The 27,436-nt window shown below is 40.9% G+C and overlaps 1 pseudogene; it reads left to right on the top strand.

Moving 5' to 3' along the window:
• Positions 1-13,045: 13,045 nt before the first annotated feature.
• On the top strand, positions 13,046-25,654 carry LOC147959266 (uncharacterized; annotated as a pseudogene).
• The last annotated feature ends 1,782 nt before the right edge of the window (positions 25,655-27,436 follow it).

The following is a 27,436-nucleotide window of genomic DNA, read 5'->3' as shown; positions in this document are numbered from 1 at the left end:
TACATTTGCTTGTGATAAGTTCAGACCTTATATTGTTGATTCTAAAGTAACTATTCACATGTATCATGCTGCTATTAAGTATCTTATGAAAAAGAAATATGCTAAACCTAGACTTATTAGATGGGTTCTCTTGCTACAAGAATTTGATTTGCATATTATTGATAGAAAGGGAGCTGAGAACCCCATTGCAGACAACTTGTCTAGGTTAGAAAATGTGCTTGATGACCCTCTACCTATTGATGATAGCTTTCCTGATGAACAATTAAATGTCATAAATGCTTCTCACACTGCTCCATGGTATGCTAATTATGCTAATTATATTGTTGCTAAATTTATACCACCTAGTTTCACATACCAGCAAAAGAAAAAGTTCTTCTATGATTTGAGACATTACTTTTGGGACGACCCACATCTTTATAAAGAAGGAGTAGATGGTGTTATTAGGCGTTGTGTACCTAAGCATGAACAGGAACAGATCCTATGCAAGTGTCACTCCGAGGCTTATGGAGGACACCACGCTGGAGGTAGAACTGCACATAAGGTATTGCAATCCGGTTTTTATTGGCCTACTCTCTTCAAGGATGCCCGTAAAATTGTCTTATCTTGTGATGAATGTCAAAGAATTGGTATTATTAGTACACATCAAGAAATGCCTATGAATTATTCACTTGTTGTTGAACCATTTAATGTTTGGGGCTTTGATTATATGGGACCTTTTCCTACCTCTAATGGATATACACATATTTTAGTTGCTGTTGATTACGTTACTAAGTGGGTAGAAGCTATTCCAACTAGTAGTGCTGATCATAACACCTCTATTAAGATGCTTAAAGAAGTTATTTTTCCAAGGTTTGGAGTCCCTAGATATTTAATGACTGATGGTGGTTCACATTTTATTCATGGTGCTTTTCCGTAAAATGCTTGCTAAATATGATGTTAATCATAGAATTGCATCTCCTTATCACCCACAGTCTAGTGGTCAAGTAGAATTGAGTAATGGAGAGCTCAAATTAATTTTGTAAAAGACTATTAATAGATCTAGAAAGAATTGGTCCAAGGAACTTGATGATGCATTATGGGCCTATAGAACTGCATATAAAAATCCTATGGGTATGTCTCCGTATAAAATGGTTTATGGAAAAGCATGTCACTTACCTCTCGAACTAGAACATAAGGCTTATTGGGCTATTAAAGAGCTCAATTATGATTTCAAACTTGCTTGTGAGAAGAGGTTATTTGAAATTAGCTCACTTGATGAATGGAGAACCCAAGCCTATGAGAATGCCAAATTGTTCAAAGAAAAAGTTAAAAGATGGCATGACAAAAGAATACAAAAGCCTGAGTTTAATGTAGGTGATTATGTATTGCTATACAACTCTCGTTTAAGATTTTTTGCAGGAAAACTTCTCTCTAAATGGGAAGGTCCTTACGTTATCAAGGAGGTCTATCGTTCCGGTGCTATAAAAATCAACAACTTCAAAGGCACAAATCCGAAGGTGGTGAACGGTCAAACAATTAAACATTATATCTCAGGTAATCCTATAAATGTTGAAACCAATGTTATTGAAACCGTAACCCCGGAGGAATACATAAGGGACACTTTCCGGAACATTTCAGACCCTGAAAAGGAATAGGTATGTGGTACGGTAAGTAAACCGACTCTAAAACAGTTCTAATGGCAATTTTCTTCCGTTTTGGAATATTTAGAAAAATGGAAAAATAGAAAAATAAGAAGCAGTCCGGGAAGGACACGAGGGCTCCACGAGGGTGGACGGCACACCCCCTACCTCGTGGTCACCTCGTGTGCTCTCCGGACTCCGTTTTCTTACACGATACATATTTTGGTCGGTAAAAATTCATTATATAACTTCCCGAAGGTTTTGACTCCTGTATCACGCAAATATCTCCTGTCTTTGTTTCGAGCTGTCCTGCTGCAGATTAAGTAACATGTCGTCCCAGGATTCAGAAGGAGAAAGCTATGTGGCTGACTACGTTGCAGATCCTAAGGTCTATGGGGATGTGGAGTATTGTGGTTGGACTACGGAAGAAGAAGAGGACTATGAACCCAAGGGAAGGGAGGAGACGAGCTCAGAAGAAGATGAAGTACCATTACCTCAACCTGGGGACATGCATGTGGAGTTCAAAAAGTCAAGCCTCCCGGATAGAGTAAAGAAACCTAAGATTGAGTTTATCCCTTTTCACCTCTTGCAGGAAAACAAGCAGGAACTATGCAAAAAGATACTGAGCTTGGAGCAAGAGATCGAGGACCTAAGGGAGCAAAACTCTGTCCTCAAGCGCAAATTAAGGAAGAAGCTTGCGCCATCAACAAAACCATCACCTTATTCACCAACAAAGAAGAACTGAGTATCTGGTATGGGCACTCCCCTTGGCAACTGCCAAGCATGGGGAGTGCCCCGGTATCGTATCACCATCACTTTTATCTTTACCCTTTTTCTTAGTTCGATCCTTTTGATAATATTGTGATCTAGTAGAATAAAAGTTCTTAGTATGATCTAGTTGTGAGTTTTGCTTTATGATCCTTCTATGTAATCGAGTCCGTGAGCTATATATAATAAAGATTAGTGTTGAGTCAAGGGCTTGATTATTTTTCCATGATCTTGAGTGAATAAAAGAAAAGAGAAAGAATAAAAAAGAATAAAAGAGATCATATGGATCTTATGGAGAGCAATGAGCTCACATAGAAAGAGTATGATGAATAAAAGTTGTTGAGAGTTGACAAACATATTTTTGGTCATCGTTGCAATTAATAGGAAGTAATAAAGAAAGAGAAGTCTTCACATATAAATATACTATCTTGGACATCTTTTATGATTGTGAGCACTCATTAAAATATGACATGCTAAAGAGTTGACGTTGGACAAGGAAGACAACGTAATGGGTTATGTTTTCTTGCATCTGAGATAAATTATATTGTCTTGGAACATCCAACATGATTGAGCTTGCCTTTCCCCCTCATGCTAGCCAAATTCATTGCACCAAGTAGAGATACTACTTGTGCTTCCAAGCACCCTTAAACCAGTTTTGCCATGAGAGTCCACCATACCTACATATGGATTGAATAAGATCCTTCAAGTAAGTTGTCATCGGTGCAAGCAATAAAAATTGATCTCTAAATATGTATGACATATTAGTGTGGGAGAAACTAACGTTTATACGATCGTGTGATATGGAAGAAATAAAAGCGACGGACTGCATAATAAAGGTCCATATCACAAGTGGCAATATAAAGTGACGTTCTTTCGCATTAAGATTTTGTGCATCCAACCATAAAAGCGCATGACAACCTCTACTTCCCTCTGCGAAGGGCCTATCTTTTACTTTTATCTCCTACCTTGCATAAGAGTCATGGTGATCTTCACCTTTCCTTTTTACATTTTATCTTTTGGCAAGCACAACATGTTGGAAAGATCCTGGTATATATGGCTAATTGGATGTGAGTTTTCATGAGCTATTATTGTTGACATTACCCTTGAGGTAAAATGTTGGGACACAAACTATAAGCCCCTATCTTTCTCTGTGTTCGATTAAAACTCCATACCCATAAGTATTGCGTGAGTGTTAGCAATTGTGAAAGACTATATGATAGTTGAGTATGTGGACTTGCTGAAAAGCTCTTATATATTGACTCTTTCCTATGTTATGATAAATTGCAATTGCCCCAATGACTGAGATTACAGTTTGTTAGTTTTCAAAGAAGTTTATGATTCATACTTGAAATTGTGATTGAATTATTACTCTAGCATAAGAGATCATATGACAAGAATTATATAAGTTGCTGCTCTAAGAATGATCATGATGCCCTCATGTCCGTATTTTATTTTTATCGACACCTCTATCTCTAAACGTGTGGACATATTTTTCGATTTTGGCTTTTGCTTCAGGACAAGCGAGGTCTAAGCTTGGGGGAGTTGATACGTCCATTTTGCATCATGCTTTTATATCGATATTTATTGCATTATGGGCTGTTATTACACAGTATGTCACAATACTTATGCCTATTCTCTCTTATTTTACAAGGTTTACATAAAGAGGGAGAATGTCAGCAGCTGGGATTCTGGGCTGGAAAATGAGCAAATATTAGAGACCTATTCTGCATAGCTCCAAAAGTCCTGAAACTTCACGGAAGTCGATTTTAGAATATATAAAAAATACTGAGTGCAAGAAGTTCACCAGGGGGCCACACCCTGCCCACGAGGGTGGGGGGCGCGCCCTACCGCCTGGGCGCGCCCCCTACCTCGTGGCCCCCCTGGTGGCCCTCCGATGCCCATCTTCTGCTATATGGAGTCTTTCGATGAGGAAAAAATCATAAGCCATCTTTCGAGACGAGACTTCACCGCCATGAGGCGGAACCAATCTAGGGCTCCGGCGGAGCTGTTCTGCCGGGGAAACTTCCCTCCGGGAGGGGGAAATCATCGCCATCGTCATCACCAACGCTCCTCTCATCAGGAGAGGGAAATCTCCATCAACATCTTCACCAGCACCATCTCCTCTCAAACCCTAGTTCATCTCTTGTATCCAATTCTTGTCTCCAAGTCTGGGATTGGTACATGTGGGTTGCTAGTAGTGTTGATTACTCCTTGGAGTTGATCCTAGTTGGTTTATTTGGTGGAAGATCATATGTTCAGATCCTATATGCACATTAATACCCCTCTAATTATGAACATGAATATGCTTTGTGAGTAGTTACGTTTGTTCCTAAGGACATGGGAGAAGTCTTGCTATTAGTAGTCATGTGAATTTGGTATTCGTTCGATATTTTGATGAGATGTATGTTGTCTCTCCTCTAGTGGTGTTATTTGAACGTCGACTACATAACACTTCACCATTATTTGGGCCTAGAGGAAGGCATTGGGAAGTAATAAGTAGATGATGGGTTGCTAGAGTGATAGAAGCTTAAACCCTAGTTTATGTGTTGCTTCGTAAGGGGCTGATTTGGATCCATATGTTTCATGCTATGGTTAGGTTTACCTTAATACTTTTGTTGTAGTTGCGGATGCTTGCAATAGAGGTTAATCATAAGTGGGATGCTTGTCCAAGTAAGGACAGCACCCAAGCACCGGTCCACCCACATACCAAATTATCAAAGTACCGAACGCAAATCATATGATCATGATGAAACCTAGCTTGACGATATTCCCATGTGTCCTCGGGAGCGCTTTACATCATATAAGAGTTTGTCCAGGCTTGTCCTTAGCTAAAAAAAGGATTGGCCCACCTTGCTGCACTTTATTTACTTTCGTTACTTGTTGCTCGTTACCAATTATCTTATCACAAAACTATCTGTTACCTATTATTTCAGTGCTTGCAGAGAATACCTTGCTGAAAACCGCTTATCATTTCCTTCTGCTCCTCGTTGGGTTCGACACTCTTACTTATCAAAAGGACTACGATAGATCCCCTATACTTGTGGGTCATTAGTTATTCACACAAATCATTTCAGCACATATCAAATTTCCTCAAGAAATTATTTTGTTGGCTTGTGCCATTCTTCACACAAGTTACGTGATCACTCGACGACCCTATGTGCCAACTTCATCGCTGCTCGGACTCGGTCACCATACCGGTCCTAGCGTACCACAACACTGACCTTGTCACTCTGTTGACTTCAAACACATCCGGCCAACCCCTCTGTGGAATACTCTTTATTGTATCAATGATATAGACCTCGTCAGGCATGATATAGACAATTTCCTTTTATAATTAAACTTCACACTTCACTCCTTTGCGAGTTTGCTTCTTTCGAGCATCACTCGGAAGCTTCTCCTCATTTTTACCCAAGTCCGACTTGATGAATTACAAATTATCCATTCGAAATTATATTTCTCGTATTCCGGCATGTCCGTTGTCGAATCCTATAGTACGCTCGGGGGCTACGCCACACTCGGGGGCTGCAGCTCATTCGGAATGACACTCTCCTGAGTGGTCGAGTACTTCATCACCAGTCAGATCCTTCACTTCAACAACTGCATTCGATCCGCCACTTTGACAAGTTTTATAATCACCCAGACGCTTTGCACGCCATCTTCATTCCTACTCAGACTCAGTTGTGAGGCCGGTCTTGTTGTGTCGCAACCACACTACACTAACCTCGTCGCTACATCAACTTCGGAAGTATCTGGCTAACTCCTTCAAGGACCATTTCTGCCACTTGGCTGGACATGAAGTCCTTCACTCGGCCACCTCGCACATCATCACTCGGCCTCCCTGCGCGTCACCACTCAGTTGTCCATGTCTTCACCACTCGGCCGCCCCGCGCGTCGCCACTCGGTTGTGCACGTCTTCGCCACTCGGCCACCCTGCGCGTCGCTGATACGTCTCCAATGTATCACTAATTTTTAATTGTTCCATGCTATTATATTATCAATCTTGGATGTTTTATATTCATTTATATGGCATTTTATATGATTTTTGGGACTAACCTATTAACCTAGAGCCCAGTGCCAGTTTCTGTTTTTTCCTTGTTTTTGAGTATCGCAGAAAAGGAAAACCAAATAGAGTCAATTGACCTGAAATTTCAGGGAGCTTATTTTTGGACCAGAAGAAGCCCACGGAGTATCGGAGATGGGCCAGAAGAGTCCCGAGGCACCCATGAGGGTGGAGGGCGCGCCCTACCCCCGGGGCGCGCCCCCCTACCTCGTGGCCGCCTCGGAGACCCACCTGACTTGTTCCCGACGCCAAAACCTCTTATATATACCCAAACTTCCAGAACATAAACTGGATCAGGAGTTCCACCGCCGCAAGCCTCTGTAGCCACCAAAAACCAATCTAGACCCATTCCGGCACCCTGCCGGAGGGGGGAATCCCTCTCCGGTGGCCATCTTCATTATCCCGGCGCTCTTCATGACGAGGAGGGAGTAGTTCACCCTTGGGGCTGAGGGTACGCACCAGTAGTTATGTGTTTGATCTCTCTCTCTCTCTCTCGTGTTCTTGATTCGGTACGATCTTGATGTATCGCGAGCTTTGCTATTATAGTTGGATCTTATGATGTTTCTCCCCCTCTATCTCCTTGTGATGAATTGAGTTTTCCCTTTGAAGTTATCTTATCGGATTGAGTCTTTAAGGATTTGAGAACACTTGATGTATGTCTTGCATGTGTTTATCTGTGGTGACAATGGGATATTCACGTGATCTACTTGATGTATGTTTTGGTGATCAACTTGCGAGTTCCGTGACCTCATGAACTTATGCATAGGGGTTGGCACACATTTTCGTCTTGACTCTCTGGTAGAAACTTTGGGGCACTCTTTGAAGTTCTTTGTGTTGGTTGAATAGATGAATCTGAGATTGTGTGATGCATATCGTATAATCATACCCACGGATACTTGAGGTGACATTGGAGTATCTAGGTGACGTTAGGGTTTTGGTTGATTTGTGTCTTAAGGTGTTATTCTAGTACGAACTCTAGGATAGATTGAACGGAAAGAATAGCTTCATTTTATTTTACTACGGACTCTTGAATAGATCGATCAGAAAGGATAACTTTGAGGTGGTTTCGTACCCTACAATAATCTCTTCGTTTGTTCTCCGCTATTAGTGACTTTGGAGTGACTCTTTGTTGCATGTTGATGGATAGTTATATCATCCAATTATGTTATTATTGTTGAGAGAACTTGCACTAGTGAAAGTATGAACCCTAGGCCTTGTTTCCTAGCAATGCAATACCGTTTACGCTCACTTTTATCACTTGCTACCTGGCTGTTTTATATTTTCAGATTACAAAAACCTATATCTACCATCCATATTGCACTTGTATCACCATCTCTGTGCCGAACTAGTGCACCTATACAATTTACCATTATATTGGGTGTGTTGGGGACACAAGAGACTCTTTGCTATTTGGTTGCAGGGTTGCTTGAGAGAGACCATCTTCATCCTATGCCTCCCACGGATTGATAAACCTTAGGTCATCCACTTGTGGGAAATTTGCTACTGTCCTACAAACCTCTACACTTGGAGGCCCAAAAACGTCTACAAGAAGAAGGTTGTGTAGTAGACATCAAGCTCTTTTCTGGCGCCGTTGCCGGGGAGGTTAGCACTTGAAGGTATATCTTTAGATCTTGCAATCGAATCTTTTAGTTTCTTGTTTTATCACTATTTTAGTCTATAAACAAAAACTATAAAAATGGAATTAAGGTTGCTTCATATGCTTCATCTTTTTAATGTCTTTCGTGAAAATAAGGATTCCGATAATTGTGCCAAAGTGTTAGAAGAAGAATGTATTAAAATGTTTGGCACTAAATCTTTGGATGATGAGCATGATTGCAATGTTGTTAGTATGAATTCTTTGAATACCCATGATGCTAATGATATGCAAAGCCACAAGCTTGGGGATGATATGTTTGATGAAGATGATATTTTTAGTCCCCCAAGTTTTGATGAGCAAATTTATTATGATGAAAGCATCCCTCCTATCTATGATGATTATTGTGATGACACGTATGCTATAAAGAATTATGATATCCATGAAACTTGTCATCATGATTTTAACTTTCAATTAGATTATGCTTCACATGATAGTTATTTTGTTGAGTTTGTTCCCACTACTATTCATGAGAAGAAATTTGCTTATGTGAAGAGTAATAAAATTCTATGCTTGTAGATCATGAAAAGCATGCTTTGGGTGATGGTTATATTGTTGAATTCATTCATGATTCTACTGAAAATTATTATGAGGGAGGAATATATGCTTATAGGAATTGCAATATTATCAAGTTTCCTCTCTATGTGCTTAAAGTTTTGAAGTTTTGCTTGCTTTACCTTCCTATGCAAGTTGATTCTTGTTCCCATAAATTGTTTGCTCACAAAATACCTATGCATAGGAAGTGGGTTAGACTTAAATATGCTAGTCATATTCTTCATCATGCTCTCTTTATGTTTTAATTTTTATCTTTTATGTGAGCATCATTGAAATCATCATGCCTAGCTAGGGGCGTTAAACGATAGCGCTTGTTGGGAGGCAACCCAATTTTATTTTTGTTCCTTACTTTTTGTTCCTGTTTAGTAATAAATAATTAATCTAGCTTCTGTTATGATTGTGTTTTTTAATTTTTAATTAGTGTTTGTGCCAAGTAAAGCCTTTAGGATCTTCTTGGGTGATTGTTATTTGATCTTGCTATAAAAACCGAAAGTATGCGCTCACGAGAATAATTTTCATTATTTACCAGAGTGCGATAAAATACCAATTCCAACTGCAGTATATCAATATACAAATTTCCTACGACTTCCTAATTTATCAGGACTTTTGGAGTTACAGAAGTATTCGAAACCTCCAGGTTGCTTCAGACTGTTCTGTTTTTGACAGATTCTGTTTTCATTGTGTTGTTTGCTTATTTTGATGAATCTATGAGTAGTATCGGAGGGTATGAACCATAGAGAATTTGGAATACAGTAGATATTACACAAATATGAATTTAGAATGAGTTCACAACAGTACAAAATTGGTGATTTATTTTCTTATACTAACGGAGCTTACGAGTTTTCTGTTAAGTTTTGTGTTGTGAAGTTTTCAAGTTTTGGGTAAAGATTCGATGGACTATGGAATAAGGAGTGGCAAGAGCATAAGCTTGGGGATTCCAAAGGCACCCCAAGGTAATATTCAAGGACAACCAAGAGCCTAAGCTTGGGGATGCCCCGGATGGCATCCCCTCTTTCGTCTTCGTTCATCGGTAACTTTACTTGAGGCTATATTTTTATTCACCACATGATATGTGTTTTGCTTGGAGCATCATTTTATTTTATTTTATTTTGATTGCTGTTTGAATAAAATACCAAGATCTGAAATTCTTAAATGTTAGAGAGTCTTCACATAGTTGCATAATTATTCACTACTTATTGATCTTCACTTATATCTTTCGGAGTAGTTTGTCGTTTGCTCTAGTACTTCACTTATATCTTTTTAGAGCATGGCGGTAGTTTTATTTTATAGAAATATTGATCTCTCATGCTTCACTTATATTATTTTGAGAGTCTTTAGAACAGCATGGTAGTTTTCTTTGCTTATGAAACTAGTCCGAATATGATGGGCATCCAATATGGGTATAATAAAAACTTTCATATAGAGTGCATTGAATACTATGAGAAGTTTGATACTTGATGATTGTTTTGAGATATAAAGGTGGTAATGTTAGAGTCATGCTAGTTGGGTAATAATGAAATTGATAAATACTTGTGTTAAAGTTGGCAAGTCCCGTAGCATGCACGTATGGTAAACGTTGTGTGACAAATTTGAAGCATGGGGTGTTCTTTGAGTGCTTTCCTTATGAGTGGCGGTCGGGGACGAGCGATGGTCTTTTCCTACCAATCTATCTCTCTAGGGGCATGCCTAGTAGTACTTTACTTCGAGAGCTGATAAACTTTTGCAATAAGTATGTGAGTTCTTTATGACTAATGTGAGTCCATGGATCATACGCACTCTTACCTTTCCGCAATTTGCTACCCTCTACAGTACCGTGCATTGCCCTTTCTCACCTCGAGAGTTGGTGCAAACTTCGCCGGTGCATCCAAACCCCATGATACGATGCACTCTATCACACATAAGCCTCCTTATATCTTCCTCAAAACAGCTACCATACCTACCTATTATGGCATTTCCATAGCCATTCCGAGATATATTGCCATGCAACTTTCAACTGTTTTGTTTATTATCACATGCTCCATCATTGTCATATTGCTTTTCATGATCATGTAGTTGACATCGTATTTGTGGCAAAGCTACCATTCATAATTTTCCATACATGTCTTGATTCATTGCACATCCCGGTACACCGCCGGAGGCATTCACGTAGAGTCATATTTTGTTCTAAGTATCGAGTTGTAATTCTTGAGTTGTAAGTAAATAAAAGTGTGATGATCATCATTATTAGAGCATTGTCCCAGTGAGGAAAGGATGATGGAGACTATGATTCCCCCACAAGTCGGGATGAGACTCCAGACGAAAAATAAAAAAGGAAAGGAAAAGAGGCCAAAAAAGAGAGAAAAGGCCCAAATAAAAAAATGAGAGAAAAAGAGAGAAGGGGCAATTCTACTATCCCTTTTCCACACTTGTGCTTCAAAGTAGCACCATGATCTTCATGATAGAGAGTCTCTTATGTTGTCACTTTCATATACTAGTGGGAATTTTTCATTATAGAACTTGGCTTGTATATTCCAATGATGGGCTTGCTCAAAATGCTCTAGGTCTTCGTGAGCAAGCAAGTTGGATGCACACCCACTTAGTTTCTTTTTGAGCTTTCATACACTTATAGCTCTAGTGCATCCGTTGCATGGAAATCCCTACTCACTCACATTGATATCTTGAAAGTGCAACTATCCCTGGGTGGTTTTGGTAATTCCTAACAACATATAGCCCATTGGGCTAATGCTATTTCAAGATAAGTATTTTAGGAAAGCTCAATGTTTGGCATGGCACGGATTAGAAAGTGGACCCCTCAAAATACTAAGAACACATGTTGGCTCAAGCTCAAGACTCTACATTTTACTTTTAGTGATCCAAGATCACATTAAGTCCATAGGAAAAGCCAATACTATTAAAAGGGGATGAGGTGTTGCTTAATGAGTTACTTGCTCAAAATGCTTAGTGATATGCTCCAAAACCCTCAACTACTTTCTCATATCCACATATGTCCCAAACCAAAAGTCAATCTCGGCTCCACCGAAATTTCCTACCCGGCGCCACCGAGTTCACTTGGCATAGCCACTGCCACAAACCCTGGTCATTTCGGTCTCACCGATAGGGATCTCGGTCTCACTGAGATGGGATTGCAACCTCTCTGTTTCCCTTCGTAACGTTTCGATCCAACCGAGATGAGCGATCGGTCCCACCGAGATTGCAATGCAAACTCTCTGCTTCCCCTTCGAAACGTTTCGGTCTAATCGAGATGAGCGAATCAGTCCCACCGAGTTTGCCTGACCAACTCTCTGTTTGCCTATTACCAAAATCGGTCCCACCGAGTTTGTGTAATCGGTCTCACCGAGATTACGTTATGCCCTAACCCTAATGGAATCGGTTCCACCAAGTTGACACGTCGGTCCCATCGAAAATCCTAACGTTCACATTTTGAACTAAATTGGTCTAACCGAGTTTCATGATTCGGTCCCACCGAGTTCGGTGATTTGTGTGTAACGGTTAGATTTTCTGTGGAGGCTATATATACCCCTCCACCCACTCTTCATTTGTGGCGAGAGCCATCAGAACATGCCCTTCCAACATACATTTTCTGAGAGAGAATCACCTACACTTGTGTTGAGGTCAAGATATTCCATTCCAACCACATAAATCTTGATATCTAGCCTTGCCCAAGTTGCTATCCACTCAGACCCTCTTTCCACCAAATCCAATCCTATGAGAGAGAGCTGAGTGTTGGGGAAACTATCATTTGAAGCACAAGAGCAAGGAGTTCATCATCACCACACCATCTATTACCTTTTGGAGAGTGGTGTCTCCTAGATTGGCTAGGTGTCACTTGGCCTCCGTCAAGATTGTGGAGTTGAACCAAGGAGTTTGTGCAGGCAAGGAGATCGCCTACTTCGTGAAGATCTACCCTAGTGAGGCAAGTCCTTCGTGGGCGATGTTCATTGTGGGATAGATAAGGTTGCTTCTTCGTGGACCCTTTGTGGGTGGAGCCCTCCGTGGACTCGCGCAACCGTTACCCTTCATGGGTTGAAGTCTCCATCAACGTGGATGTACGATAGCACCACCTATCGGAACCATGCCAAAAATCTCCGTGTCTACATTGTGTTCGCTCCCTCAAACTCCTCCCTTTATCTTCATATGCAATTGTTTTACATTCCGCTGCTATACTCTTAGAATTGCATGTGTAGGTTAATTACTTGACTTGTGCTAAGTTGTTAAAATCTGCCAAGACTTAAAATTGGGAAAAGGCTAGATTTTTATTTGGCCAAGTAATCTAATCACCCCCTAGACATACTTTCAATCCTAAAAGTGGTATCAGAGCTTTGGTCTCCATTTGATTTGATTTCCATAGCTTTTGGTGATCATAGCCTTGGTTTCACAACCTAGGAGAGTATGGCATCTAGCGAGGGAAATTACCACCGTAGAGGTCCTTACTTTGATGGTACTAATTTTGCTAGTTGGAAGCATAAGATGAAAATGCATATTCTTGGGCATAACCCCGCCATTTGGGCTATTGTGTGTACTGGCCTGCAAGGTGAATTCTTTGATGGGAGAGAACCAAACCGTGAAGCTACCATGGAAGAGTTGAAGATGCTGCAATACAATGCTCAAGCTTGTGGTATTCTCTTCAACGGATTGTGCCCCGAAGAATTCAACAAAATCAGCCGTCTTGAGAATGCAACAGAAATTTGGGATACTTTGATTGATATGCACGAAGGTACTGACTCCATCAAGGAATCCAAATTGGATGTGCTTCAAAGTCAACTTAACAAGTTCAAAATGAAGGATGGTGAAGGTGTCACTGAAATGTACTCTAGGCTTGCTCTCATCACAAATGAGATTGCCGGCTTAGGAAGTGAAGAGATGACCGACAGATTCATCATCAAGAAGATCCTAAGAGCCTTGGATGGAAAATATGATACCGTGTGCACATTGATCCAAATGATGCCAAATAACAAAGATCTCAAGCCAACGGAAGTCATTGGAAGAATTGTTGCTCATGAGATGTCACTTAAGGATAAGGAAGGGCTCCACAACAAGTCAAGTGGTGCTTACAAAGCCTCGTGTGATGCTCCCACATCATCAAGTGAGAAATAAACCTTCAATGAAGAATTGAGCCTAATGGTGAAGAACTTCAACAAGTTCTACAAGAGTAGAAGCAAGGAAAGAAGTTCTAAGTCAAGGTCCTACAATGACAAAATATCTTCAAGTCGTGAACATAATTGCTACAATTGTGGAAGACCCGTACACTACTCCAATGGGTGTATGGCTCCCTACAAAAGAAGAGAAGATTCTCCCAAAAGAAGAAGTAGAAGAGAAGAATCACCAGCTAGAGAGAGAAGGAGTAGGGATGATCGCTATGAGCGAAGACCCTCTCGGAAAAGCAAGGATTCGGAAAGGAAGGACAAGTCATCAAAGAGATACACAATACGAAGACATCAAGCTCATGTTGGTGAATGGGTATCCGGCCTCGACCCCGACAATCACTCCGAAAGAAGTTACCACTCCAACTCCGAATACACTCAAGATGAAGTTGTTGCCGGTCTAGCACTTGTGTCAACCAACTCCTACGACATATTTGACTCACCAAATGAAGGAATTGGAAGATGCTTCATGGCTAAAGGCCCAAAGGTATCACACCCTGAGTATGTTGATTTCAATAGTGATGAAGATGATTTGCTAGTTGATTATGATTTACTTGTTGAAAACTCTAGTTATGAAAACTATGATGAACTTGCTATTAATCATGCTAATCAAGATAAAACGAATGACAATGATAAGAAGGAGATTGAGCATCTAACTAAAGAACTAAACACTCTTAAGTTAGCTCATGAAACTACCTTGGAAGATCATCGAGAACTTTTAAAGACTCGTGAGAAGCTACGCTTTGAAAAGCTCAACCTTGAGCAAGAGCATGAGTTCTTAAAGGCAATCAATGATGATCTTCACAAGAAAAGTTCTTCTTACATTGCCAAGTGTTTACTCTTGTCTACTTACATGCCACAAGTTAAATCTAGCAACAAGAACAAGAACGATTCTTCTTCTAGTAGTAACAATAATCATGCTAAAACCAATGTTGTTGCTTCTAGTAGTTCTCTTGATTCCACTAATGATTCTCTTAGCCAAGTTACACTTGAGCAAGAAAACAACTTATTGAAGGGAATTATAGAGAAAGGTGTTTACAAGAGTCTTGCCGGAAGTAAGCAATTTGAGGAAATTGTACGCAAGCAAGGAAGATACCGGAAGAATCAATGTCTTGTTTTTGAACGAAAGTTCAATGCCAATGGAGTTGAGTGGGAAGAAGATCAATACCCCGAGACGAAGTTTGTTCCCCAACAAGAGAAGTATGATCCTACTTCTTCCCAAGGAACACAAGCTCAAGATGATCTTCCACCACAAGACCACAAGCTAAAGGGCAAGGACAAGCTTCAAGAGGAGATTGATGCATTTGAAGAAGCCCCTAAGGCATTGGTCAAGTGGGTTCCCAAGACTACATCAAGCTCTACTTCATCAAGTACGACTACAACTCCAAGGATTCCCATCAAGATGGTGTGGATCCTGAAGAAGAAGAACTAGAGAGTTCTTGAGGGTGACTCCGCCAACATACTTCACTCATATCATTTTGGCAAGGACAAGTGCAAACAACTTCCATATCTTGCACTAGTTCAAGGAGTCACAAACCCTCTTGTTGGCAAGCAAGGGACAAGGTAACCTAATGCATTCATGGACATCATCTCATGTGAATATAACTCTATGTCTATGGATATCCTTGTTTGTTCCTTGTGGGACTAACCCGTGTAGGTATTGAAAGTGCAACTCACTCCAAAGGATTGCTCCGAATGATCTACATCAACTTTGAGCACCGACATCTTCAACACCTACATGAAGTCATCATTGACAAAACCCAAGGTTAGTTCATCCCTCCTAGGGGGGATATCACATCTAGGGGAGCTTTACTCTAATCAATTGAGCTAAAGTAACTCTAACAATGTGAACCCCACTTGTGCTTAAACGATGAGTATGACCTACGATCAAATGTTCTCATTTGACTCCTCGGTCAATATACTCGTATATAGATGACCTAGTCATTGCCAAATTTCTTGATAGATGCTAGAGTGATTGTGCATGATTTGCCACATATTTCATTTGCCATATTATTGTGTGAGCATGTTGGTTGCATATTTTACTCATTCGAGGACATCCATTTGTTGCCTTGATTGTTTGGCTTTCTATCTTTCGCCAAATGGATGGACAAGAATGCCTAAGGACTTCCTCTAGCTATCTATGCTTTTCTCGTCTCAAACTCTATTCATGCTACATCACAAAGTTTGATCAAGTCAGATTCGAACCACTCCGTGTGAGGAGCACTCGGAGTCCCCGATTTGTCAGACTTAAACTTCCAAAACCTCTTTGTGCATTTCGGTATGACCGAGTCATCCCTTTCGGTCACACCGAGATCACTAAGTTGATCTAGGTTTTCAATATCGATGCAACCGATTTGAACTTTTCTGTCACACCGAGTTACAGTAACCGCTTGCGATTCTGTATCTCGGTGCCACCGAGTTGTTCCACTCGGTCACACCGACAGGGTTGGGATATATATAACCACGGGTGAGATTTTGGAAATTTCTTCAAACTCCTCAGCCTACGCGTGTGTCCTGCTCTACCTCCTCGGGTCTCCGGATCGTCTCCGTGCCGCCAGTGACCTCCCGCCGCTGGTTTCCATCGCCGTCAATGGAAATCTGCTCCGCCGTTGTTGCCGTAGCGAACTCCCGCTGAACTAGGGTATCGGTTCGACCCTTGTGCTATTCTTTTACCTCTGATTCATAGCACATTGTTTTGCCATGATCCTTACCACATATGCAAACACTCTATCCACTTAAAAAACCCTTTAGGTTAGATTTGATTTGAAAATTTAGGGTTAGGTCTCCTCCGAACTCATCTCGGACCGACCGAGTTGTAGAAATCGGTCTCACCGATTTGGCTTAGGCCATAGCACTTGCAATTTTCGGTCTGACCGAAAACTGCAAATCGGTGTGACTGAGTTCGATTCTCTGTGAAATCCTAGCAATCTCGGTGCCACCGAACTATGACTCGGTCTGACCGAGTTCACTAGTTTAGGTTCCAAAAGCTGCTTCGGTATCACCGAGTTTACAAATCGGTAGCTCCGAAATGCTTTCTGTGGAGAACTAAAACTAAGTTTTTTAAGTCATCTTCTTTGCAAAAAAAGACTCTACACTTTGTGATGCTCATCCACTCTATCTCATCTACATCTATTCACAGGGTCTACTGTCAGTGACTTTGCAGAGATATCTGATCAGAGTGACAGTCAGAACAGGTCTGAGGAACATGTGCGGCTAAGTGAGGGTTTAGATCCCTCGAGCACTTCTGATGATGGCAGCATGAGCACTCCCAGCAACTTGCCAAAGGCAGCCATCAGATTAGGGATGGCAATTTTATACATGGATCTGGATACCCATGGATACCCGACCCGGTTGGGCAAGGGTATGGAGAACATTTCCGCCCATGGGTCCGTGGATATGGATACCCACGAACAGCCAGGTCGGGCATGGTTATAGTTTGTGCTCCATGGATATCCAATGGATACCCGTATGACATGTGGGGTCATATGACAGTGACTGTAGAAAGAGCGAGTCAATGGGAAATGGTAGGAAATATGCAACTTGTGCCATGAGCTATATGCTACAGAATCAACCTCTGGTATGTCACACTTAAGGACTCATCGTATTTCTTGTTACCTACTTATGCATGTTGCTTATGTTGTCATTTGTGAGTGAATGATGATGAGTTGATTTGATATTTGGGAAGGCTTCACGCTGACTTTTCTATGCCCATGGAGCTCCATGGGTATGTGGGTATCCAGCGGGTTTGGGCATGGGCGCCCATGGATAATTTGGTGGATGGGCAGAGGGTAGGAAGATGGGTCATGGGTTGGATTTGGACCAGCTTCACCCACCCCAAACCCGACCCATTGCCATCCCTACACCGGATCTAAGAAGAAGAGAACTTCAGAATCTGAGGATGAGGATTATGTTGCCACTGAGGAGGAAGTAAGCTCCAAGAAGAAGGTGCAGAAAAAGGAGTATGGCACATCTGCTACAGTTAAGCCAGGAATGAATAAGAAGGCTCCAGAAAAGAGAATTCCTATGTCTAAGGCCAGAGCCTCTACTCAAGAGATAATGGAGTTCACTCTTGAACCCAAAGAAGGTGGAGAAGGCAAGAAAAGGAAGGAGAGGGTCAAGAAGACCATTGCCAGAGTCATTGGCAAGCCCTCCATGATGAGAGATCCCTCTAAAGAAGAGGAAGAGGAAGAGGATGCTGCACCAGCACCCAAAGCTTAGAAGCTTATGGGAGATGCTATAAAGTCAGGGGCTGCTCCATCAAAACCCAAGACAGCTCCCAAAGCTCCACCTCAGAAGCCCAGTAAGCCCAAGAGGAACACCAGAAGTATACTTGCTGAAGAAAAGAACAAGGCCCCAGTGCCTCATGCTGAAGAAGAAGATGATGAGTCTCTTATTTTGAGAAAATTGAAGCCCAAGATTCCAGACCGCAATGATGCTCATCCAGTCGCTGAGAACATTCACATCAGGAAAGATTCAGGACTGAGACTGTGGAGAGAGTATGATCCTTATGCTGTGAGGAGGAGGACTGCAGTTGACTACCGGTTTCATACAAAGGAACAACAAGACTTTTATGAAACTATTTTGCTTGACAAGAAGCCCATTGTCTGCGACATGAGATGGGTTGATTGGGAATACATCCAGGAGAATGAAGATCACTTTCCAGGAGTTTATGATAGCTTCAAAGCATGTGGAGTAGATGAGTTTGTTGGACAGAAGCTCACAAATTGGAATGATGAGTTGATCATGCAGTTTTACTCCACTGCTCACTTTTACCCAGATGGGAAGATCATATGGATGTCAGAAGGTACTAGGTACCAATCCATAGTTGAAGAATGGGAAAATTGATAAATGCCCCAGAAGAACATGAAGATGACTTGGATGTGTATGCCAAGAAGAAGAAGGACCACAACACTATGGCTAACATGTAAAAGGAGATCCCAGATAAAGCTTTGGAGACTCACAAGCTTGGATCTGTACACTTCTTGTTGTCTGGTCTGCCTACTATCAACTGGATCCTAAGGCACACTCTGCTACCCAAGTCAGGAGATCACAAGATGATCAGAGGGCACTCTATCAACCTGCTACAGCTTTTTGATGTCCCTCAGAAGTTCAAGGTCATGAGTCTGATTGTAGAGACAATCAAGAGGACTGCTGCTGACCAGAAGAGAAGCTGTGGGTATGCTCCACACATTCAGGAGCTCATCAACTCCAAGATAGGCACATGAACATATTTGTTGGATAAGGAGCATCTACCCCAGTATCCTGATTTTGAAAATAATACTGTTGTGATGAATGAGGAGGAACCATCATCAGTTCAAGCATAGGAGAAGAGAGCCAAAGCAAAGGCTGAGAAAGCTTCCAAGATGCCAAGTGTTGAAGAGGCATCTCAAGTTTTCCTGAAGGGCAAGAAAGATCAACTTGCATATCTGATCCAGTCTACACTGAGGATTGAGCAGGGCTTGGCCACCCTGACTCAAAACCAGGAGAGCTTGGAGAGCATCATAGAAATGAAATTTTATGATCTTGATCTGAAGGTAACTGAGATTCAAACAGCAATTGAGCATCTTCAGGAGGAAGCAGAAGAGAAGAGAGGCAAGGCAACCACAGATGCATTTCAGCGAGTGCCAAGGAGTCAGAGGTCTACTGCTGTGCCAGTGATAGATTCTAGAGCTACAACATCAGCACTAGCAGCTACAGCTCCAGTGCCACCTCCAGCAGCCACTCCACCAGCTCCAACTACATCAACAGATGCCTTAGTCCTTGGAGTTCCCTCTACACCACCTCCCGAAGACCATGCCTGAGAGACGCATAGCACTATGCATATTTGAACTTTTTGGTAACTTGTTGCCAAAGGGGGAGAAATATGTATAGATCATAAGCTTCGAGAGAGTGTTTTGCGTCTTTGACTTTGGTTGAACTTTTTATTGTGTGAGATACTTTATGTCCTTGTGTGAGATACTTGTGTGATCATGTGATTGATCATTTGCTACCTTAATGCTTGTTTAGATGATACTATATTTTATATCCATATATGATCATTCACTTGCTTGGTGATGAGTGCATGCTTTTATTTTCTATCATTTTGAGCGCTCCACCAAGATGTATGTGACATGGAAGAGCAACCCATGATCCTAATCGATTGTGCATTTGCATTCAAAAGCAAATTTTAAATAATGCACAAATTTAAGGGGAGCTCTTGCTTATCACATACTTCTCGACGATGTTTTTCAATCTTATTATCATTTGTCGAAGCTTTGATCTATATGTTGTCATCAATTACCAAAAAGGGGGAGATTGAAAGTGCAACTATCCCTGGGTGGTTTTGGTAATTCCTAACAACATATAGCCCATTGAGCTAATGTTATTTAAGATAAATATTCCAGGAAAGCTCAATGTTTGGCATGGCATGGATTAGAAAGTGGACCCCTCAAAATACTAAGAACACATGTTGGCTCAAGCTCAAGACTCTACATTTTACTTTTAGTGATCCAAGATCACATTGAGTCCATAGGAAAAGCCAATACTATTAAAAGGGGATGAGGTGTTGTGATAAAAGAAATAATTTATGAAGTGTGAATGCTAGCAAGTGCATAAGTTTCATCAATGATAGTCCTAGTCACTTTTTCTAGCATCATTATATATCATAACAGTAGCTCATTTTCATAAAGCTTTTCATAATCAAGTAACAAGCTATTCACATGTTAAAGTATAGATCATAAACTTTCTTGAAACTAACAAACTATATTCTCAGTCATCAAACAATTGCAATTCATCTTATTTTCAGGAAGGGTCTATGTCAGAGCTTTGATTTAGCAAACTCCACATACTCAACTATCATTTAATCTTTCACAATTGCTAACACTCACGTCATATTTATGGGTTCAAAGTTTTAATCGGGCACAGAGAAAGATAGGGGCTTATAGATTCCCCTCCCAACCTTTTACCTCAAGGGTAATGTCAACAATAATAGTTCATGATAACTTACATCCAATTGGATATATATATCAGGATCTTTCCAACACAATGTGCTTGCCAAAGGATAAAATGTAAAAAGAAAAGGTGAATATCACCATGACTCTTGCATAAGGGTAGAAGATAAAAGTAAAAGATAAGCCCTTCGCAGAGGGAAGCAGAGGTTGTCATGCGCTTTTATGGTTGGATGCACAAAATCTTAATGCAAAAGAACATCACTTTATATTGCCACTTGTGATATGGACCTTTATTATGTAGTCTGTCGCTTTTATTTTTTCCACATCACAAGATCGTATAAAGCTTATTTTCTCCACATCAATAGATCATACATATTTAGAGGGCAATTTTTATTGCATGCACCGATGACAACTTACTTGAAGGATCTTACTCAATCCATAGGTAGGTATGGTGGACTCTCATGGAAAAACTAGTTTAAGGGATGTTTGGAAGCACAAGTAGTATCTCTACTTGTTGCAAAGAATTTGGCTAGCATGAGGGGGAAAGCAAGCTCAACATGTTGGATGATCCAAGACAATATACTTTATTTCGGATATAAGAAAACATAACCCATTACGTTGTCTTCCTTGTCCGACATCAACCTTTTTGCATGTCATATTTTAATGAGTTCTCACAATTACAAAAGATGTCCAAGATAGTATATTTATATGTGAAATCTCTCTTCCTTCAATATTCTTTCATGAATTGTTCAAGTGACCAATTCTACGTTTGGTAACTTTCAATAAGTTTACTACCTATACTTATTATGTGTGAAGTCATTACTCCCCATGGTATTAGCATATGAAACATATATAAATTCAGATTTATGATATTCAATTCATTTAACCATTTACTCATAGGATATATGTGAAGCACGTGAGTAAATGACAAACTACTCCAAAAAGATAGAAGTGAAGGACACTGAGTAGTCAAATAATTAACTAGCCATGGGAGGATTCTTTTTCATTCAAGATTTCAGATCCAATGATTTTATTCAAACAGCAAGTAAAGTTGAAAATATGCTCCAAGAAAAACACATCATGTGACAAATAAAAATATAGCTTCGAGTAAGGTATACCAATAGTTTTTGAAGACGAAAGTGGGGATGCCTTCCGGGGCATCCCCAAGCTTAGGCATTCGAGTCTTTCTTGAATATTGCCTTGGGGTGCCTTGGGCATACCCAAGCTTAGGCTCTTTCCACTCCTTATTCTCCTCATATCGATATCTCACCCAAAGCTTGAAAACTTCAATCACACAAAACTTAATGGAACTTCGTGAGATAGGTTAGTATGATAAAGAGTAAACCGTTCACTTTGGTATTGTCAAAGACAAGACTCATAATTGTTCTCACACAATTCCTAATGTACCATATCATTTCTACAATTTATATTGAGAAATATAAGTCATAGAAACTAGAAAACAAGCAAACTATGCAATGAAAACAGAATCTGTCAGAAACAAAACAATCTGTAATGATCTGAACACTAACCATACTTCTGCTACTCAAAAAATTATGAAATAAATTGGTGGACGTGAGGAATTTGCCTATTAATCTTCTGCAAAAAGAGTCAGCACCAAAGCACTCTTCTGTAAAAAAAAGTGGCAGCTAAACTCGTGAGCACAAAGTTTCTGGTTTTTTACAGTAAGATCACATTAACTTTCACCCAAGTCTTCCTAAAGGTCTTACTTGGCACTTTATTGAAACAAAAGCTATAAAACATGATTACTACAGTAGCTTAATCATGTAAACACACAAAAACAGTAAGGGTAAATATTGGGTTGTCTCCCAACAAGCGCTTTTCTTTAATGCCTTTTAGCTAGGCATGATGATTTCAATGATGCTCACATAAAAGATAAGAATTGAAACATAAAGAGAGCATCATGAAGAATATGACTAGCACATTTAAACCTATCCCACTTCCTATGACTAGGTATTTTGTGAGCACACGATTTATGGGAACAAGAATCAACTAGCATAGGAAGGCAAAACAAGTATAACTTCAAAACTTTAAGCACATAGAGAGGAAAACTTGATATTATTGCACTCCTACAAGCATGTATTCCTCCCTCATAATAATTTTCAGTAGCAACATGAATGATTTAAACAATATTACCATCACATAAAGCATTGTTTTCATGATCTACGAGCATAAATTTTTTACTACTCTCCACATAAGCAAAATTCTCCCCATTCGGAATAGCGGGATCACTAGTTCCTAAAGTTGACACTCTTCCAAATCCGCTTTAGATGATAGTATTATTCATACTCCAAAAGATATAAGTGAAGTTCATGGAGCATTCTACAATTAATATAAACTAACCAATGTCCAAGCTTAAAATGTATGAGTGAAGCACACGAAGCATTCTATAAAACCATACTCAAAAGATTTAAGTGAAGCACAAAGAGCAATTCTATAAGATCATACTTAAAAGATATAAGTGAAGCACATGAAGCATTGTATAAATCAATGAAGGGCTTTCTCATACTATCATGGTTCATAAAGGAAGAACAAGAAAACACAAAGGACACAAATCATGTGAATGAAACAAAAAACCGAGGTATACCGGTAATTGTTGAAGAAGAAAGATGGGATGCCAACCGGGGCATCCCCAAGCTTAGATGCTTGAGTATCCTTATAATATTTACTTGGGCTGCCTTGGGCATCCCCAAGCTTGAGCTCTTGCCCCTCTTTATTCTTCTCATATTGATAGCTCCTCCATCTTCGAACACTTCATCCACACAAAACTTTAACAAAAACTTTGTGAGATCCGTTAGTATAATAAAGCAAATCACTACCTTTAGGTACTGTTTCAAACTCATTACAATTTCATATTAGAACTATATATACTGTATTCCAACTTCACCATGGTTCATACCCCCCGATACTACCCATGGATTCATCAAAATAAGCAAACAACACATGAAAAACAGAATCTGTCTAAAACAGGAAAGTCTGGAGTAATCTGAAGGTATAGTAAACTTATGTAACTCCAAAAATTATGAAATAAATTTGAAAAATTGAAAACTTTATACAGAAGTAATGTGCAAATGGTTTCATACCCATTTGACTTTCTAGTAAAAAATGTAAAATCACGCGCTACAGCCAAAGTTTCTGTTTTTGTTCTGCACATAGTAAACAAGCAATCTAATCATCCTAAAACCAAAGCTTGGCACATTATTTTTATAATACAATGGATATATATAAGGGGATAATTATTTATAGAGAAGCTTCCATGAAAAATTCTACATTGTTTTCGTGAGCATGAACACAAGTGCTCAAGGTCGACCCTCACTTCTTCAATGCATAACTTTCCAATCACTTATCTTTTTGAAAAACTTTTTAGGCATGAGAGGCAAGTAATTTCTTTTGGTATTTTCATTATTTAAAAAAATTGTATGTTTCACCCACAACTAAACAGAAACAAAAATTAAAAACAAAATCTACTTAGTGAAGAAAGCAAACAAGTTGGCCCTCCCCGCATGCCCACGTCAAGCTGAAATTATCAAGCAAATTCTCTCAAACTATGCAATGTCCATTGATCTTAAGATCAACTTCAACAAGTCCACTCTTATCCCTATAAACCTTCATGATACCTCAACTGCTGAGCTCGCTACAATCTTTGGCTGCTCGGTTGGCGCCATGCCGTTTACATACCTTGGTCTTCCAATGGGTACCTCCAAACCTACGGTACAGGACCTCATGCCCCTCGTTTGCAGTACTGAACGACGCCTTACCGCCACGATTTCCATGATGTCATACGGGGGGAAGCTTTCATGGCTTAATGCAACCGTCACGTCCCTGCTTATTTATGCCATGTGCACCCTAAAGTTACACCCCCAAATAGTCGAGATGCTGGACAAGATCCGTCGTCGCTGCCTTTGGAATAAGAAGACCGAACACGGAGATAAATGCAACTCTCTAGCCGCTTGGAATTTGGTCTGCAAGCCCAAGAAATATGGAGGCCTCGGCATGATCAACCTGAAACTTCAAATGAAGCTTTACTCATGAAATTCCTTCACAAGTTCTATAACAAGAAGGATGTCCCGTGGGTGCACCTGCTTTGGGACACTTACTACGCGGGTAAAATTCCCCACGCGTTGGACGCGGTGGGCTCGGTCTGGTGGCGAGACGTGCTTAAACTTACACCTAAATACCGCGGCGTTTCACGTGTCCAAGTGGTTGATGGGACAACTGCTCTCATTTGGAAAGATCTATGGCTTGACGACACCCTTGAGACATCACACCCTCGGGCCTTTTCCTTCACCTTGCATGAAGATGCGTCCATTAAGGACTTCTTGGAGAGCACGTCACTGCATGACCTCTTCCACCTGCCGCTCACTCCTGAAGCTCTTTCGGAAGTCCGTGATATGAAAACCCTAACCACACACATGCGCCCTTCCACGACTACCACGGACATTTGGCACTATACCTGGGGACAAACTAAGTTTAAGTCTGCTGATTACTATAAATTCTGCTTTAGGCTGGCCCCGAGACATCCAACTTTCAGGCTACTGTGGAAATCTAAAAGTACCATGAAAATTAAAGTCTTTGGTTGGCTGCTGCTTCTTGATCGTCTGAATACAAGGAACATGCTGAAGCGTTGCCACTACAACATTGGTGAGGTCTTTGATTGCCTTCTCTGTGGTCAACATATTGAAGAAACAGTGGACCACATGATCTTCACCTGCCCGTTCAGTAAGGCTTGCTGGGAGAAGATCGGCATTGCATGTCTGGGGTTTGATTCCAGGCTTGATCTGATTGCACAAACTAGTGAGTCTGACCGAAGACCTCTCTTCATGGAAATTTTCCTCACAGCAGCTTGGAGTTTGTGGAAGGAACGCAACAATAAACACTTCAGAGGGGTCAGCCCCAGCACTGGCTCCTAGTTGGCACGATTCAAGGGTGATTTTGACCTCCTCCAATACAGGGTGAAGGAGGCGCAAAAATCTTTTGTAACTACTTTTTGTGACTCGCTAGCCTAAACCCCATCCCTGACCTTTCTGTAGTAAACCTTGTTTTGGTACCCATCTTAAACTCCACCCCATCAGGGGTGAAAAGGGATGGCAGGCCTCTGCTATGTACTTTACTCTGTAACACACATGTAACTACCCACAAAGGAAGGAATATATACAACCAGTAGGAGCCTCTCCTATTGTCTTTTCAAAAAAAGAAAGCAAACAAGAATACACGAGAATATCAACCCCACGCTATTGCTCCCCGGCAACGGCGCCAGAAAAGAGCTTGATAATCCCCAAGTGTAGGGAATCATCGTAGAAATTTTCAAAGGTGGAAGTGATAAGTATGGAGTGTAGAACCCACAAGGAGCTAAAGGTAAGATCAATATTCTCTCAAGCCCTATCTACCACTGATACGACTCTACATACACCGAACGTTTGCTTCCAACTAGCAATGAGAAATAAAACTACATTGTGGATATGAAGTGGATAACTTTGTATGATATCGGAGAGCTAAAATATAAAAGTATGTGATGTTATCATAAAGTTAGAATATATTACTAAATATTATAAATAGCGAGTGTGGAATAATGGTGGATCGATGTGCAGAATTGTCCTATGCAATCATTAACAAGACTGGTAATCACTATTGCAGTTTCATATGAGGGAGAGGCATAAGATAACATACTTTCTCTACTTGGATCATATGCACTTATGATTGTAACTCTAGCAAGCATCCTCAACTACTAAAGATTATTAAAGTAAAACCCAACCATAGCATTAAAGCATCAAGTCCTCTTTATTCCCATACACAACAACCCCCTTACTCGGGTTTGTGTTTCAGTCACTCACCAACCCACTATAAGCGAATCATGAATGTATTGCAACACCCTACAGCGAGAACCCCTCAGGCTTGCGCGACACGGAGGGCACCATAGGACAACATCAAAGTAAAACATACAACTCATACCAATCTAGATCATCAATCAACCCAAAGACAAAAGATCTCTACTCAAAACATCATAGGATGGCAACACATCATTGGATCATAATATGTGGCATAAAGCACCATGCTCAAGTAGGTATTACAGTGGGTTGCAGGAGAGTGGACCGCGTAAAAGAGATGAGGATGGTGATGTTGATGAAGACGATCACCGCGGCGATGATTCCCCTCCCGATGGCACTCCGGTGCCACCGAGAGAGAGGAGGAGAGGTTCTCCCCCTTGTGGTTCCTCCTCCATGGCCTCCCCCCTAGATGGGGAGAGGTTCCCCCTCTGGTCCTTGGCCTTCGTGGTGATGATGGCCCCTCCGGGATCCTCCTCCATGCCCTCCGGTGATGATGGCCCCCTCCGGCAGGGTCCAGAGAGGGCCTAGATTGGTTTTCGGTGGCTACGGAGGCTTCTGGCGGCGGAACTCCCTTTCTAGGTTAATTTTCCGAGGTTTCTGTATTTATAGGAATTTCTGGCGTCGATCTCACGTCAAGAAGGTGCCCGAGGCGTCCACGAGGCAGCCCCATGCGCCTGGGGGGGGGGGGCGCCCCCCACCCTCTTGGATGCCCCGGGACTCTCCTCGCCCAACTCTTTTACTCCGGGGTCTTCTTTTGGTCCATAAAAAATCATCAAAAATTGGCACGTCAATTGGACTCCGTTTGATATTCCTTTTTCTGTAAAACTCAAAAACAAGGAAAAAACAAAAACTGGCACTGGGCACTAG

The sequence above is a fragment of the Triticum urartu genome, chromosome 7A (assembly GCF_056163025.1).
Source record: "Triticum urartu cultivar PI428250 chromosome 7A, HENAU_Tu73, whole genome shotgun sequence".
Lineage (NCBI taxonomy): Eukaryota > Viridiplantae > Streptophyta > Magnoliopsida > Poales > Poaceae > Triticum > Triticum urartu.
The sequence above is the reverse complement of the archived record's forward strand: the minus strand, read 5'-3'. Positions and strand labels throughout refer to the sequence as shown.